General features: G+C 38.3%; 1 pseudogene; it reads left to right on the top strand.

Moving 5' to 3' along the window:
* Positions 1-17,343, top strand: part of LOC129225597 (unconventional myosin-Vb-like) — a 147,405-nt pseudogene that overhangs the window by 100,182 nt on the left and 29,880 nt on the right.

The raw sequence follows: 17,343 nt of genomic DNA, 5'->3' as shown, positions 1-17,343 counted from the left end.
ATTTTTAAATCCTATGAGGTAAGAAATTAATGAACCTAAAAATGTAAAATGTTAGCCACTTTCGTATTAACTTTCATTTCTATGTGCTAATGGGGGTCCCATGGTACCCCTGGTGACCCCCGTGAGCACGCCTATGGGAGGGGGGGTCAAGGAGGGCAGCCCCCTCCTCCTTCACTTTTTATGGTTCATTTATTTATTTCATTTTTATAATTTTGGAACTAAAAGTAGAAATTGTAAGAAAGACAGAATTGTCAAAATTTTCAGAACATAATTATTTGATTTACTTTGTTTATCTGTTTCCGAAATATTATTTAGCACAAGCAGTTTCTTTAGTTATGTATTCATTGTTTTACTTAAAACAATGTTTTAGTACACTGTGTTTTGCTTAAAAACGAGCCATACTTGTTCATTGTTCAATGAAATGATTGCCAATTGTTTGTGACATCTCAAAATACTTTGGGGTTTCATGTCTGAGTGTTTCTTCTGGGAAATGTACTGTGCACAAAATTCATCAAAATAATAATAAAAACGTGAGTTAAGTTGCTAGAATTATACATCAATTACCACTCATCAGCTCCCAAAAGCAAAATTGTGTACTTTTCTCTCTCTCTCTCTCTCTCTCTATCTTTTCTTTTTGCTGCCACTTAAAAGTCCTATGGCTTTTAGTTGTCGTTTTTTATTTCTCTTTTTTATTAAAAAACTAAATAAATAAAGGAATAGCTAAGTTTCGGTTTTTAACCTGTGTTTCCATTGAATTTAAATCACTAGGATAAGAGAGATCAATAGATCTTAAAATAGAGTCCTTTTTAAAGATCTATGATGAGATCTCCGGCTGCGCCATCTGTTGAGCATCCCGAGTAATAATTACTCATCCGGTTTCTCCACTACGAAGTTCTCATCTAAGTTTCCTAACGGTGAAGCATCTCGTCCCTCGCCTTAAACAAAACAAAACAAAACAAAAAAAGTTTCATCTTGTGATGATGTTTAGTTCAGCATGGCCAATCTACATAATTTAAAGGTATCAAGCAGTAGCAAATTTTTCAGGGTTGCGCCCCCCACCCTTCCTAAACAGGTCATGATTAAGACGGGAGCTCATGTCAAACACTTTTTCGGGGCTCCGTGTATTCAAATTTTATAAGTACAATAATTCGCGCAAACCAGCAGTGATAAGTTCATGTGCTCTGCCACCTGTGCAAAATATCTATTTTGGTGCCTAGTTGGTAACCAAGTTCTGCTCCCCCCCCCCCGCCCCCTAGGGCGATGGCTCACCCTCTGAAAGTTACAAACTAAACGAGATCAAAAGCCCTATAAAATCCCCCCCCCCTAAAAATTTAATGGTGCATTCTGCGCCCGCCGTGAACCCCGCTCCCTAGTATGTATGAATGCAGAAATTTCATCCGCGCCCACTGTAAAGAGTATCAATTTCGCTACATTTCCTTTACTTATTCAAGAAATGCAGCACAGTCGGCGATTTGTTTGCAATATTTGAGAAGGTGATCCATTCCTTTTTGGGGGACGGACTACTTATTACTCATACAGATGTGGGGGGGGGGCTTCATCTGCCTTTGAGTCCACGGGGCTTAACTTCAGCACTTCCGTTGAATTTTATGGGTATTTTTATACGTTAGATATAATTTCGGCTGTTTGCGTACAAGGGCGCCCCGAACAAATTTTTTTGGAAGAGCAGAAATTCTCAGGTTGCCGAATGATGATAATTTTGCCGAATGGATCTCCAAATTTCGCCGAATGATGGTAATTTTTCAGAATCGTCATACAATGTAGGCCGAATAAGGAAATTTTTGGGGCGTCACAGTGACCTCTTGTGACCTTCTCGGGACGCCCCTATTTGCGTATAAAAATTAGTTCTGAAGACTGGTACGACCTTCTCTTCTTTCAATAGAAACTGAGCCTCGTATATAAAAATGTGTGCGTGTAGGGAAAATTACATGGAAAAAGTACATACAAAAGCAGTTCTTGCAATTTACTTGACCAGTACGTATTTTTACCATCCAAAAACCATAACTTAACCCTTTCTATTTGGCTGTTACTAAAGTTGAGTTCCGAACGGAAAAGTCGTCCCGTCCTTGGAACGATTCGAAGGGTGTTCCTAAAATCACGATTTGTTCTTTAACCACCGTCACGATCCCACTGTCACGATTTCCGGCTGTTCGTGAGCGGTTCAGGAGCTAGCATATGACCCCTAACTCACACCTTGGAAAATGAAAATTTATTCGGCCAAATGTCATCTTTAATATTCCACGAACCATTTAGTCTGTATGTCATGTTTTTGTTTTTCGCTTTGGTGTGAATAAAAAAAGAAACATCCATACTAGTATATCACTTGAAAGAAAGAGAAGGAGAGAGAACTCGCACCGAGAAAAGAAAGTTTTTTCGAAGCTCAGACTATTTATTGAAAACTAGAAGTACTGAAGCCGGCAGGCAAAAGCTGATTTTCTGAATTAATTTAATTCTGAGCTTGTCGGAAGATTCTTTGGTGTTGTCATTTTTCAAATCGAAACTTGTTTTTTTTTTTTAACTCTGGAAAGGGGATTAGTAGTTAAAACACAATTTTAACGGAGATTTCACATTTTGCCGTGATTTCACTGGAATGTACATACAACTATTAAACCATTCAATTAATTAAGCATTTTTAAAACTTCATATTTTCTCTGCTTTATCTATAAACGCACTTGATTCCTCGCGCAGTTTTGAATACCTGAAAATCTGCAATAGATTTTTTTTTAGGCATCAACCATAGATCCAGTCCTAATTTGATCCAATTACTGGTCTCTGTCACCGACTTTGCTTTTGTAGAATGAAGATTAAACCATCAGGTCTGACTTTTAGAGTGTATTTCCTGTTGGGGAGACATGTTCAAGAGGTGCTTGTCATTGGTGCCGGGTTGAATTGGATTACTGTCACAGTACTAATGCACCAATAACAAGTCTCCTCTCCCTTATCTCTTCTGAAATTTGATTGGCGTGTAATACTGCATCAACTTGAAGACCCCTCTCACTTATCTACAGTGGAATTGGGTTATTAGAGCAGGACTACTTATCTTTTGTGGAGTTGAGTTGGGTACTGTTACAGCACTACTGCATCAATAATAAGTCTCCTCTCACGTATCTGATGAACTTGGTTATGACCGCAGTACTAAATACCAAACCAAAGTCAGTATCGCAACAGCCGCCCATTACAGTCAAAGCCTATTCCGCCCATCTCAGTTTTCCTGACCGAGGACCCTGGGTTGCCAGGCAGATGTTCCGGTTAGGTTGTCGGCCGAACACGGAACCCCCAAGGGTTTAGCTCCCAAGCAGACTTGGTACTCATTTTGTCGATCATTGAAAGGATGAACGGCTGAGTCGACCGTGTTAGCTCGGGAAACGAGCCCGGGCCCACCGCGTGGAACGCAAAGCCCTTCCACTGGGCTTCCGCATTACTAACACACCAATATCAAGTTCTGTCTGACTCAACTCTTCAAGAATAGAAGAAATAACTTCTCTCATGGTCAGAACCCATCGTACTTGAGTCGAACCGTAGATTGTGTTTGGATGTTCATTATGTGGCTCACAGTTCGATCTCGTACAAACATCACACTGAAATTTTTGTTCCTTTTCAGACGAATGTGGGGCCAATCCTATTATCCGTGAATCCTTACCAAGACGTGGGGAACCCGCTGACGTTGAGCAGTGCTCACGCGGCGTCCCGCTGTCCCCAACTACTCAGGGTGGTGCACGAGGCTGTCCGACAGCAGAGCGAGACCGGTTATCCTCAGGCAATAATATTAAGGTAAGTGTTAAGCAGTAAGTTACCTCCCTTAAGTTAGGGCTAAGGCAGAACTGCATGCAATATGCCAACAGTCCGATTCTTTCGTCTTTGTTATGGACTCATCAGTGTGGGATTGTGAATAACCGAACTGGAGGCAGATATCATCTCATTGAAGCTGAGCGTACCGACAAACTGGTAGATGAAGTAAATTTATCTGACCAGCGAGAGTCTTATCTGTTCAACTCGTAGATTGATGCAAAGCTTGGGTATTGAGCAGTGAGTTGCCGCCCTTAAGCCTAAGCTTTGCCTTCAATTTACTTTGCTTTCAATTTGAGCCCACTATGCTGACGACTCTCGCTAGTGAGATAAATTTACTTTATCAACCAGTTTGTCGCCACTCTCAGCTTCAATGAGATGACATCTTCCTCCAGCTCAGCTATTCACAATTCCAGGTTGATGAGTCCACAACAAGGACGAAATGCAGTCTCTTGGGGTGATTACCCGGCTGTTAGTATATTGCACGTAATTCAGTGTTCTACTCATTCATAGTGGCCAGGCATAGGAGAAAAATTTTTCTTAATTACTCTGCTATCATACATAATACTTAAGATGACCATTTATTTTTAACTCAAAAATGCGACACATAATACTTTTAGGCATCTGCATAACTATGTTTCTTTTTTTAAAATGGCTTTAAAAAATTAGACAAAAATAGAAATGAGCACTTAAAAGAAGCATTGATGTAATTTTTGAATGTACAAATTTGCTTGAACACATTTGATGCTGATTTAAAATAGGAAGTTCTTGGCAGAATTATACACTGCTCGACATTGAAAATGCAACGCCAAAGAAGGAGTGTTCAGAAATTTATGCAAATTTTAGAGTAGACGTACATCACTGGGTTATGTAAATGATGCGAAATGCGCAGCTCTCCGACGCACGTGAAGTAAGATATAAGGGAAGGAACTTGCAGAATGGGCAATATTCGTTTCGTTATTTCTGACTGGAGAATTATCGAAGAAATTTTGTTTTCGTCTTGGAGGATACATGTAACACGAGAGAATGCCAGGCCGACGTCAACGAAGGCTCTTCCAGCAGATAAACGATTTTACGAGGGATATGGTGATCGGACTCAGAAAGGGAGGTTGGTCCGTACGTCAAATCGCTGCAGATACCCACATGGATGCGAGCACGGTGCATCAGCTGTGCCGAAGATGGTTGGAACAACGAAATGTGGCAAGATTGAGGGGTGCAGGGGCAGTCAGAGTGACGTCAGAACGCGATGATCGACGCATCCACCGACAAGCTGTAGCAGACCCACAAGTCACTTGTTCCTCGATTCTGCAGCAGGTGCAAAATACCCTGAATGTTCCCGTGTCAACCAGAACCATTTCCCGTCGTTTGGTCGCACGTGGTCTGCAATCACGGCGTCCGCTAAGAAGACTGCCATTGACCCCACAACATCGACAGCAATGTTTAGTATGGTGCCGGACTAGAGCGACGTGGGTGACAGAATGGCTAAAATGTCGTGTTCTCAGATGAATTCCGCTTCTGTTTATCCAGTGATAGTCGCCGCATACGTGTGTGGCGTCGACGTGGAGACAGATCTAATCCTGCAGTAACTATGGAGCGTCCCACCGCACGACAACGTGACATAATGGTTTGGGGCGCAATTGCGTACAATATAATATCACCTCTCGTTCGTATTCGGGGCACTATGACGGCCCAACGATACTTGGATAATGTGCTGCGGCAAGTGGCAATCCCTTACCTTCAAGGGCTACCTAATGCAATTTTTCAGCAGGGTAAACGCCCGACCACACAGACTCAAAGGCACACAGATGCTCCCATGGCCACCATACTCTCCTGACCTGTCACCAATCGAATTTGTGTGGGATGTGATTGGACGCCATTTGCAGACTCTGTCCCTGCCTCGTTCAGAAGACGAACTGGCAAATGGTTGAAAAGGAATTGAGAGCCATCCCTCTGGACACCATCTGCACCCTTATTGACTCTATGCCTAGACGTGTTTCTTCGTGTATCGCTGTCCGCGGTGGTCCTACATCCTACTGAGCCGACGCCGTTCTCGCTTTGTATTCTGCCTATCATTTTGAAATTAAGATCGTTTATTATTCCTTGCCGTCTCTGTCTTTTTTCCAAATTTCATCACTTTCTGACCACGCCTTCTTGGTGTTGCATTTTCAATGTCCAGCAGTGTATACAATTTCTACTTTTAAAACCAACATCGCTTAAAGAACTGCGATTTGCAACTGTTCTTTTTTTCTAGTCTCCAAATTAAACATAAGCAAAAATTACACATTTTATGAGTGCATTAGGTGCTGGCAAACTTAAAATAAATTGCACTGTCCTGTTAAAAAGTGGCTCCGGGAACCCCGTCACGAGTGCAAACATATGTGACTGAAGCATGACACTGACAGCGCTATGTTGTCATGGTGCTGTAAATCTTTACAAGGGGTGACCATGTTCGTATATGATAGCACACCATAACATCACAGGTGCGGTGTGCCGCTGGAAATCAAAGACTATTTGGTACACTCTTAGAAATTTCCGTAAATTTAGGAGCAATGACCATAAAATTATACGGTAAGAGCCCTTCTTCGAGGAAACAGCGCAGTGGCCGTAATTGTAAAAAAAAACTACAGTAATTTTAAGTTGCGTTGACCGTAAAAATTACGGGGCAGTCGTCAGTCCCTTAGTTTCACAACGTGTTCTCCATAAGCGTTAAAAATTGTCATCATTGCCCAAATAACGATCTGGATTCATTGCTGAAGACTATCTGGATCATCGAGAAGGGATAAAATGGAGGGAGTGAAAACTTTCATTCATAAAGCAAAGACACCAAGCCACGTGATAGATTTTAAAGCGAATCATTAGAAGGAAACAGGTTTCATTCGCCAACTTCGCGCAAAACGTGTTAACCATTCGTGGTTGCTAAGTCACGTGACTTGAGCTCTTTGAGCTTTTACTAAGCCAATGATTGGACTAAATGATTCATGATCCATTCGGTTGCAGTCAAATCCCGTCGAACTGGATACTTTTCCAAAGTGAGGCGACGAACGTGACGGTATGAATCCCCTAATAAAGCTTTTTCTTTTCAGCGACACACCGCACCCACAACTGGAGTGATGTTATGTGGCGCTACCGTAAACGAAACATGGTCATTCCTAACATTGATTCACAGCACTGTGAAAGCCAAACGGTATGTTTGTGTCACGCTTCAATCACATGTATTGGCACACTCTTGGTGGGGCTCACAGGAGCTATTTTTTTAGCAGGCCAATCTTCGATCACACAGAGCAAGGGTTTCAGGGAACTTCCACATGATCAACTTCTCTGGCCTGCGCGATGCCCTGGTTTGTCTCGAAGTCGAGCATGTCAGGGATCACTTCAGACAGTAAATTGGACAGTCTATAAGTTTTATCGAATTAGTGGCGCGTTTACAGTAACTGTGGTGCGAGATGACGTAGGGACATCGTTCGAGACTACTATGCCTTATTGCTCAACTATATCGCCTCGTCATTTTGCTTTCATTTTGTAATCAGTTTTCAATACCAACGTTGCGATGATCGCGTATGTTTTATATATATATATATATATATATATATATATATATATATATAAAGTAGGGGAGAATGTTGTACCTTGGAAACCCATTTTCTTTTTTTAATTTTTAACTTCCATTATTTGAATCAGATTTAAAATCTGGAAGCCACATTCAAATACTCCAACATATTTCTATGTAATATATTTTTTTTTTTCAAGCAGTTTGAAAATAAACTATTGCCAGCCATTTGAAGAGTTTCAAGCTGTCCCAAGGCATAACATCCTATTGTACCTTGGGACACATCCTGTTGTACAATGGAAAATCTTAATGATGCAGGAACAGCCATATACTTGAATCAATTTTGTACCAAAAAACATTTTTTTTTTCGTGTTAATAAATTAAATCCTGAATAATGAGTAATGAATTAATTAATGAATTATTATCTAACATTAACTGTGTTCAAAAGACTACTTAAGATTAGAATATTGTTCCAAGTTTCTAAACATACCTTAATTATTAAGAACCATGCATATGTTGTACCTTGGAACGTGTCCTCCGGTACAATATGTTTGACTGTCCCAAGGTACAATCACAATGTGGTTTAAGAAAAACCAAAACAGTGGTCAATCTAGACGCACTATCATTATTTTCTCATAACCAAAATATTTAAAGTACTTCTCTTTTGTAACAAAGTAAAATTCAGTTTATTAGTTTTACAAATACATAGACAGAAAATGAAATAAAAATGAAGAAATAATTTGCTTTGGAGTCATGAAATTTTTTTTCTCCCACAAAATTGTCAGTTTTACTCATTTGATGCTGATTTTTAATACTGCGCTATTTAGTGGTGAAGGTTACTATTGGAGATTGCCAAAAACATGGCTGCTAAAAATAGTTTCTTAGAAATTAGCAGGGTCCCAAGTTACAACACTCTTCCCTATATTTCACAAAGTGGAAAAAAAATAAGGAAAAGTCTTACCGCAACAGATTAAAAGAAAATGAAACGGGAGGGGGTGCAGCTTTCTTCCATTTTTCCTGTAACTAAGTAGTAGGTATAATTTCATCGGTAATTGGTTGCTTCTCGCTTAAAAGTTTTCTAAGCCTGTAATTCAACTTTACAAAATTCTGAAGAAAACCTAATTTGACAGTTAAAAACATGGGTTATCTTAGACATCTCGTTTTGTTAGGTTCATTTGATTTTTTTTTCTTAATTACATTTAAATTGCTTCGTCTGTGTCATTATTTCTGAGTTTGATTTCAGTTATTTGAAGCAGACAATGCTGTAAAAAAGGAGGGGGGATCTTCGAGCTCGTGTTTTGTATAACATTTGGGATAGTATTTCAAGTCATATTATTGGGTGGAGGGGGGGGGGGGGTAAATAAAATTTGGGAAACCGATTAATAAATACTTGACCTCAAAGTCCCATTATCACTATTCTTCAGGAGAGCGTAAAAACGTTTGTCTGGTGCATACATAGGTTGGAACTCGTGCTCCTTTAACACTCCTAAATAATTATAAATGAATTTGTTTTATAAAATTGCTCAATGCGGAATAAGGTTCAACATACAATGCAGTCATACGTAACATAAAAATGATTATTTTTTGGCTTATTCTGGCTATGAGAAACAGAATAAACAAATAACAAATTAGATAAAATTAAAAGTTTTGTTTTTAATCCATTTTGAAATAATTTTTCGTGTCATTATATTTTAGCGGAGAGAGCGGCAGTGGGAAGACATATTCGTCCATGTTGTTGCTACGCCAGTTGTTTGATGTTGCGGGCGGCGGGCCGGAGACAGACGCCTTCAAACACCTGGCCGCCGCTTTCACTGTACTGCGGTCTTTAGGTAGTGCGAAGACGCAGAACAATTCCGAATCTAGTCGAATCGTAAGTTCCATTTTTTAAATTTTATTTATGTTATTATATTCTATTATAATTATTTATCACTTATTTATTTGGATAATCATTATAGAGTTAAATTAGTCGGTATCATTATTATTATTATCAGCAGAGATTGACAAAGTGTTGTACTGGTTAAGTCGCTAGCCTCTCACGCCCAAAGGCGCAGGCCAAAGCCAAACCTGGCTCCAGTCGGTAGATTTTCAAGATTCAGAAAATCAACAGCGTCTGCGTCCATTTCGTATGATTATGCGGCATGTAAAAGATCCCTTTGAGTACTCGTTTCACATGGAGTGTTCGTGGGAAAAATTAAATTCTTAGTGCTGTTTCGTACCGAATAGAACCCATGTGCCTCCGTCTAGTGGGGAAACTGGGCGTTACAATTCTCGTGGCATTGGCATCCCACCGATAGTGGTGCCGCTTGAAAAAGTAGTTGTTATGCCGGGGGCATTAGGTCTGCAAAAGGGAGTGCCTCTACCGCAGTCCCATTAGGAAGGGGAAAGAAAAAAATATATATCATCAGAGAATTCAGTAAAGTTTACCTTTTCTGCGATACAAATGTTCAGTAGCAGAAATTTAAAATCTGTTTTCTCAAAAAGTACTTGCTTTTTTTTTCCTTTCCCTCTTCAATTAAGAAATAATTTGCAGACTTTCTCAAGAATCTGCGATGCCGTCGCAGCGTTGCGCTGTTCCTGCTACCTGGAGTGGCGACGCATTGTCCAAAACGATGTTCCACCCAGTGGCGTAGCTAAGGGGGGGGGAGCAGAGGGGCGGTCCGCCCCGGGCGGCACTTTTTTAAGGGCGGCAAATTTGCCGCCCTTTTGGTGTGGCCCTTTTCACGTGGAAAAAAAATGTATTTTCCAAATAAGGAAATTATGTTTTTAATCTATTGCTGCAGGCCAGAAAATATCTTCTTAAAGCACTCAAAAGGACAAAATAAATTTTCTGGGGCACAATAGACAATTTAAGTATTCCTGTAGTTTTCAATTATTTCAAGAAAGTGACACCACAAACGAAGAAAGTTCGGCTCAAGTCATTTCAAACCAAACTTTCCCAGAAAAATATGCGTGTTTCAACACTCAAATTTATGATTAAAAGCTCGATAATAATAAGAATTTCTCTACCTGACTTGAGCCGCACTTTTCTTTGTTTGTGGTGTCATTTTATTGCAATAATTAAAAACTAAAGGAATACTTAAATATTTCATTCTGACCCAGAAAAGTTATTTTGTGTTATTGAGTGCGTTATGAAAAGTGCATAGTATTTTTAAAAAAATCTTATTTAGAATGTAGAGGTTACCTTCAAAAAGACGAAAACAATGAACTTTTTCAATTTTTGATATAAGAAACAGCTAATACAGGATTTTAAGAGAGTTTCTTGAAAGCCTGCTCGTGAAACTAAAACTTCCCTTTTCTTTACTTCCGGAAAATGGTGACAAGAGTAAGAAAAAGAGGGGTAGATGTAAAATGTTACACGGAACAATTTATTGCTCATCACACTTTATATGTTGCAGGGTTTGCTTTGATTTCCCACTCTTTATAAGAGTTCTCTTCTGCAAACGAAGTATAAGGGAATTCCGTTTTTTTGCTTTTGAGAGTAGATAATCTGTCCTTCAATTTTGGATCACGCATGTTAGTTTATTCCTTATGGAAGGTAAGCGAATTTCATTTTTCAACATTTGGTTTGGACCCTTAACTTATTCAAACATAGTCGAAAATGCGTTTTAAAGTATTTTCAGTTCCAAATAATTCCGATTGGGAACCTCTCCCACCCCCAGTCTGTAGTCTAATAGTGCGAAAATGTTTTTAGGCGGAAGAGCGCTTTAATATCTCATCCCTTTTTCTGCTATCACCCAAGATAGTTTAGAAATACGTTTTTATGTTGGAAACCTCAATGTTGGAAAAATTCTGGGCAGAGCCCCTAACCCTACCGTTTCCTCTAACATAGCAAACACAGCCAAAAAGTACATATTTATGCCTTTAATTCCTACTTTCCCGGAGAGAACTCCCACCCTGCCTCTGTTCTAAAGTCCCAACATCTAGCTAAAAATTACGTTTTTAAAGCTTCGATACTTCAATATCAATTTGTAAAAACAGCATTTGAACCTTGACTGTCCTTGATGTCCTAACGTGATCAAATATAACCTAAAATACGTTTTTAGGACTTCAATTTTGGAATTTTTCCGAGAGAGATAACTTAATCACCCTCCCCCTCTCACCTAACATCTCCAAAGATTAAAACTGCATTTCGAAAACTTCAATTCTGAAAAATTTTCGAGGGAAAAATTTTTACACCTATTCCTAACGTCCCCAAAGATAGCCCAAAATTTGCGTGAGTAGGAGAGCTCGCTAACCCTTCCTTCTGATAGTCTAAAATGAACTTTTGCCTTAAAAATAATTTCCAGAGGGAAACCTCCCTCTGTCCCCTCTTCCTCCTAACATTATAAAACAAAGCCCAAAGTCAATTACGGAAAATTTTCAGGAGAGAACCTCTTGGCTTAACAACATTTTTTAAGCCATTAGGGAACCCGTCAACGTCACCAAAGACAGCCTAGGACTGCGTTTTAGAGTCTTTGGTGTCGGAAGATTTTCAAGGAAAGAACCCGAACCTTCCTCTTTTACCTAAACCACCAAAGATACCCTTAAAATTGATTTCAATTTTAAAAACATTTCAGTAAGAAACCTCAGTGTCCCATTCTGCCCTAACGCCTACAACTGCGTTACAATACGCATGGAATTGTGTTGCCAAAGATAACCTAAAATTGCATATTTCAGAGGTTAAAATTTTCGCATTGAATATCCGATCATTCTAGAATTCCTTGACTTTTTCCAAGTAGCCTAGCTGTATTTTAAAATTTCGTAAAATTTCCTTTCGTTGCCTACCGATCCCCTAACGTCAACAAAGAAACGCTAAGAGAGACTAATTTTTTTAAAAATCGGGAGCAAACCAACGCGTCCTTTCTAATAATTTTACTAAAATTGCGTTGTTTTACTTAAATTTAGCAATTTTCTCCAAGTGTGGACCCGTATCCCTCCCCCTTTTTCTTTTGAAAGTAAATAGAGAATAATTAAGTCTTATTTTTTCCTCAATTAAATCGCTAGAATTAATTTAAACACCTTTGACAGTTTTATGTATTAGCTATTTCACGACGAAAGGGCGGCAAACTGAGGAACCGCCCCGGGCGGCAAACACTCTAGCTACGCCACTGGTTCCACCCCTGTTTTTAACAGGTTTCCGCTAACAGATTATCTCTTGTAACCTCATCTTACTCTTATTCCAATCTCTCTCTTTTCCTCTGTGAGTTTCCCGTTCACACCATTGATTCTCGAATCCGCAAAATTTGAGCATCTGTTTCTGATTCTTGCTCGAAGCAGTTTCGAAAAAAAATGTACGCATTTGCAAAATCGAAATGCCGCACCGTATAATAATGTGATGGTGTGAATACCAAGAACCATTCACTTTTTGCTTTTGCTCTTCGTAATTCAATCAATCGTTCGTAAAAGCTGGGCTTCAAAACCTATAAGTGATCTAAAAAGGCGGCGGACATGCTGTAATTATTTGCATCAAATACTACCGAAACACCCTTTTGTGCTGACGAGAATGCACTCTGAAATTTGTGCTGGGATTGATTGGAAGCTCAGGCTCAAAATAGGGTAATCTTGAAGTTAATATCTCTGTCCAAAATTATACCCCATAGATATGAATTTTCTCCTCCGTTTTTCTCGCAAGATACATAGAATTATTTTCCGTCAATTTATTCTCGGTTTTTTCCCTTCTTAATCGATGCATTTTGATGATGACTAATGATAATGATCCTATCAGAAAATGCGCTTCCTTTATCCGATAAATAAATATGTATCGATTACAATTCATCATATTTTCCGCTCTGGTATTTTGGTCTCTGATTTATTGACACCGATGTGCTAATATATTCAAATCACGAGTTTTTGTATAAAGTGGAATTTCCTTGTTTTACATACGAACTGTGCAGGAATGTTTTTGTGCACTTTCATGCTTTCAGCTAAATCCGAAACAGCTCTAAAGAGAATAATGTTCAAAATAAAAATAATGTTAAAATACGGAAAATAATGTTCAAATTTGCGATTTGAAAAACCGTATAGTTTTTATTTTTAATCAATGATGTAGTCACCCTCGTTATCAACAATCGTTTGTCTGGTGAGAAAATTTTCAATTTCGGACCGATAAAAATAAATTAGTTTTGGATCAAATATTTGAAGAAGGCATTGTGGATATCGGTCAAATTTTTATAATTTTTGCCATCTATCGGCTGGGATAAATGGAAGTCTAATAGTTCAATGTCGGGCGAGTCCTGCGATTGTCAACAGAAAACGCGTGGTTCTGAAACGTGATTGTAGAAAACCACAACGCACAAAACGAGTCCTAGAAAAGATTAACAAATTGCCATGGGTTGTCTCACTCACCATGCTCACCCGACATTGCGCCACTTGATTTCTCTTTATTCTAATCTCTGAGTGACAAAAACCTTGAGAAATTGACTGATATCCAAAATGCTATCTCTAGACATTTGGCTCCAAAGTCAACTCATTTTTATTGATCCAAGTTTCGTAAGATGTGCCGATGTAAGGTACAGAAAGGACGCGTAAGAAAAGACTGGTGTGTTGAGCGTGCGAGGAAAGAAAACTCAGTGGGGGATAAAATAGAAAGAGGAAAAAAGAAGAAGGTTTGAAAAAAATTGAAGAACTATTTAGTGAACCATATCTGTCTCTTTGTTCAGACTTGCTGATTAAACAAACACACACACTTTTACACTTTGGCCCCAAAAATAATAATAATAATAATACCTATAGCCACGTGAAGCTTCTTTGGTCAAAAAAAAAAAGTATGTACGATTGTTTTGACTTATTTATTTACTTTTTAAAGGTGCAGCGTGCCATGATCTACTGATCTCCGTAGAACGAGAACATTAACAAAGAGAAATTAAAACCCCTCCTCTTGAAAAATATGCGTGACTCCCGTACAAATCTTTTGCAAAGTCATTTCCGTATCATTCCACGTTCATTCAATTCCATCGTAAAAAGAAAAAGTGCCATGATGCTCGAATAAATAAATCTTCGCCTAAGTGCTTTTGATACTCGAATGCTCCTCGTGCTCTCCTTCAGCATCGGAAAAGAAAGAATAATGAATTTCCAAACCGTTATTTCTATTCCCATTCATCTTCATAAGCAACGTGTAGATATCGCCCACGCAGAAACTCCATTCATATTGCATTGGTTCCTAATAAGTGATAGGCGTGGCCCATTTCCCCCGTGATTGACATGCCCCGCAGTCCTTTTGGAGCCAATGACCAGAAGCCGGAGTTGGAGCTCTACACACTGTCCCTTAATCCAAATAGGATTGAGGCTTCGCTTTTTTTTTTCTTTCTCGCTTCTCCCTTCATATAACTCCTCTTTTGCCCGTGCAATTATGGTGCCAAGAGCAAGTTTGATCTGTCAACATTCGGAGAAGCTTCACAAAAGCAGTTCCCCGACGACTAGTTTATGAACCAGGAAGGAATATAATAACTCTCTGAGACACAAGAACAGCATTGCGGATATTTATCAGCATCAAACGATAAGTGACAACTTTTATCGTTTGGGGCAAATAGACGAAGAAGCGAGGAAGAATTTAATTGAATTTGTTTTGATTGTTTTCTTACTGTTTAAACCACTGGGCTGGTATGTTAATAGACGAAGCGTGGGAAAAAGTGGAAACATTCGAGTCTTAAGAGCAGCATTTAAAGATTTTTTGATTTTCAGGAGAAAGAATTGCACATAGAAATGGAAAACTTAACTAAATTAATACGTTGTTTTTGTTTTTAAATGTGTTATCTATTTAATTAAATTTGTAAAACCGTCGTTAAAAATAAAGATTCAAAGTTTCACCAAGATTCTGGTGATCCGCAGCCCTTCAAGAGGTTGCACCATTTTCCTCGTTCAATTAAAATAACTGCGATCAATAGTTTCACCAAAATATCAGTTTCATTGAGAATGCAAATGGCGGACAGTCAAATCCTGTCACGTCTCGTTTTTGCATCGTAAAAGCTGAGTGAATTATTTATTTATTTATTTTGGTGGATAATTTACTTAATATTACATATTTAATTCTGAGACCTGTTTTGATTTCATTCAAAATTTGGTACTTTTGGTTCTTCATCGCAAATGCCGTACAAAATTGATTTTCGACGTTATAATATATTTTTCGGAGACTAAACTATGCTGCACCTTGAATCCTTGAAACATATTCCAAGACACATAAGAATGCCCAACATTTATGAATTTAGAGCATCTTTTACTACCAGGAAATGTGCTCCGCCCTCTTAACTTTACATCGTGCAACGTTAAATAATAGTGTTTTTTTCTACATTACCTGAATTTATAAATTTGGTGCAAATAGAACTTCTACTCCTCGTGCAATGCAGCTGAAGTGTGAATATTCCTAATGTAGTTCTTAAGAAAAGAGCTTTTTTTTGTTTGTATAATATTATTTTAATGGGGTCGTTTCCAAAATTTTAAAAGTATTTTTTTCTGAAAGAGCATGTTTAAAAACATAGGCTCTGACCATTGTTTAAATAATTTGTTTAAGTTTAATAATTTTAAAAAATTACTTAAATCGTTGCGCTTTCATTGTTTACGTTTCTGTCGTCTGATATCACAAATGATGAAATGCCATTCAAAGTTGCCAATCACAAAGCAAAGTATTTAATTAGCATCTTTATACTCACGTGTATTGGCGACGATATGGTTTAAAGCCCCTATATATACGAGCCGGCGCATCAGCTTAAGATCAGCCTTTTTGGATCGGAGCGCGAGTTTGATTGGTTGTCTTTTCTGGCGATTGTTCGCGTTTGGTGATTGTTCAATGCGAGCTACTATTAGCGGCAGGTGAATTGTTTACTAAATAAAGTATTATTTTCGGCAAATTTGGCGAAACCCGAAACTCTGCTGTGGTAACCCAAGCAGTGCAACAATGAAAAATCCGATCCAAAATGGCTAAACTTAAGCTGATGCGTCGGCCTGTCTATATAGCGGCTCTAAATATGGTTGAAAGCAAGCGTAGTGCGCAATATTTAATTCGCTTCTTGATTATCATAACGTGGAAACGTGGTAGAAAGATGCGCCAAAGAGCATCATTTGTGACGTCATAAAGACCACGCCTTGTTTTCAAAATCGGACATTTTAAAAAATTAATTAAAAAATAACTGTTGAGAAAATGAAAGTATTTTCGAGGTCTATGTTATTTTTTTTACTCATTCTATCAATTTCAGTTACTAAAAGTAGTACTTTTGACTGAAGGAAACTGTGACTATTGTCTGAAGAGCAGGAAATATGTCCCACAGTTCAAAAGGATGTAGTGGGACTACTTTAAATGTCTGTTATTTTTTTATTTTCAAATTCTTTGTGCTGGGAAAATTACAAAGGAACATGGTGTACTTAAATGCCCTCTTTTGATTGTAAAATTGGCTTGAACTGTGAAAAGTGACTAAAGCTGTTAAATTCTTAAGTAACTGGCAATAAAAACTTTCACATAAAATTCAACTTTACTCATGAAAATTTTTAGAAGAACATTGAATTATTTAGATCATTCAATATTGGATCTTCGATTTTTTGATCCGAGACTGATCTTGAAACATTTGCCCGTAGGCATAATCTTTCAACTTTTTACACCCAGAATGAGAAAAAAAAATAAACAGAAAAAGCTTAAATTGCCGCCCCTAGAAGTTGCCGCACGAGACCAGGGCCCCGGCCAACTCCCCCCCTCCCCTCCATCTGGCTCTGAGGTCAACAAAATGTTAGAAACAAGTTACTACTTATTAGTTTAAATAAAAATAAAATAGTGGTCAATTTAACTGCATTATAATTGTTTTCTAATTCGGTGTAGTTACAAACTTTTGTTTTGTAACTCAATGGCATTCAGTTGAATGATTTTATAAATTCATATATTGAAAACGAAAGTTCCTACCTTTTTAATTATGAAAATTCTTTCTCTCACCAAGTCGTTGATTCAATGTTTCTTATGCTGATTTTTACTCCTATATAAACTGATGGTTAATATCATTATGTAAAATGAAAATATCATAAATGTGGCCATG

The sequence above is a fragment of the Uloborus diversus genome, chromosome 7 (genome assembly GCF_026930045.1).
Source record: "Uloborus diversus isolate 005 chromosome 7, Udiv.v.3.1, whole genome shotgun sequence".
Classification (NCBI taxonomy): Eukaryota; Metazoa; Arthropoda; class Arachnida; order Araneae; family Uloboridae; genus Uloborus; species Uloborus diversus.
Note: the sequence above shows the minus strand (reverse complement) of the source record. Positions and strands in the feature narration are given on the sequence as shown.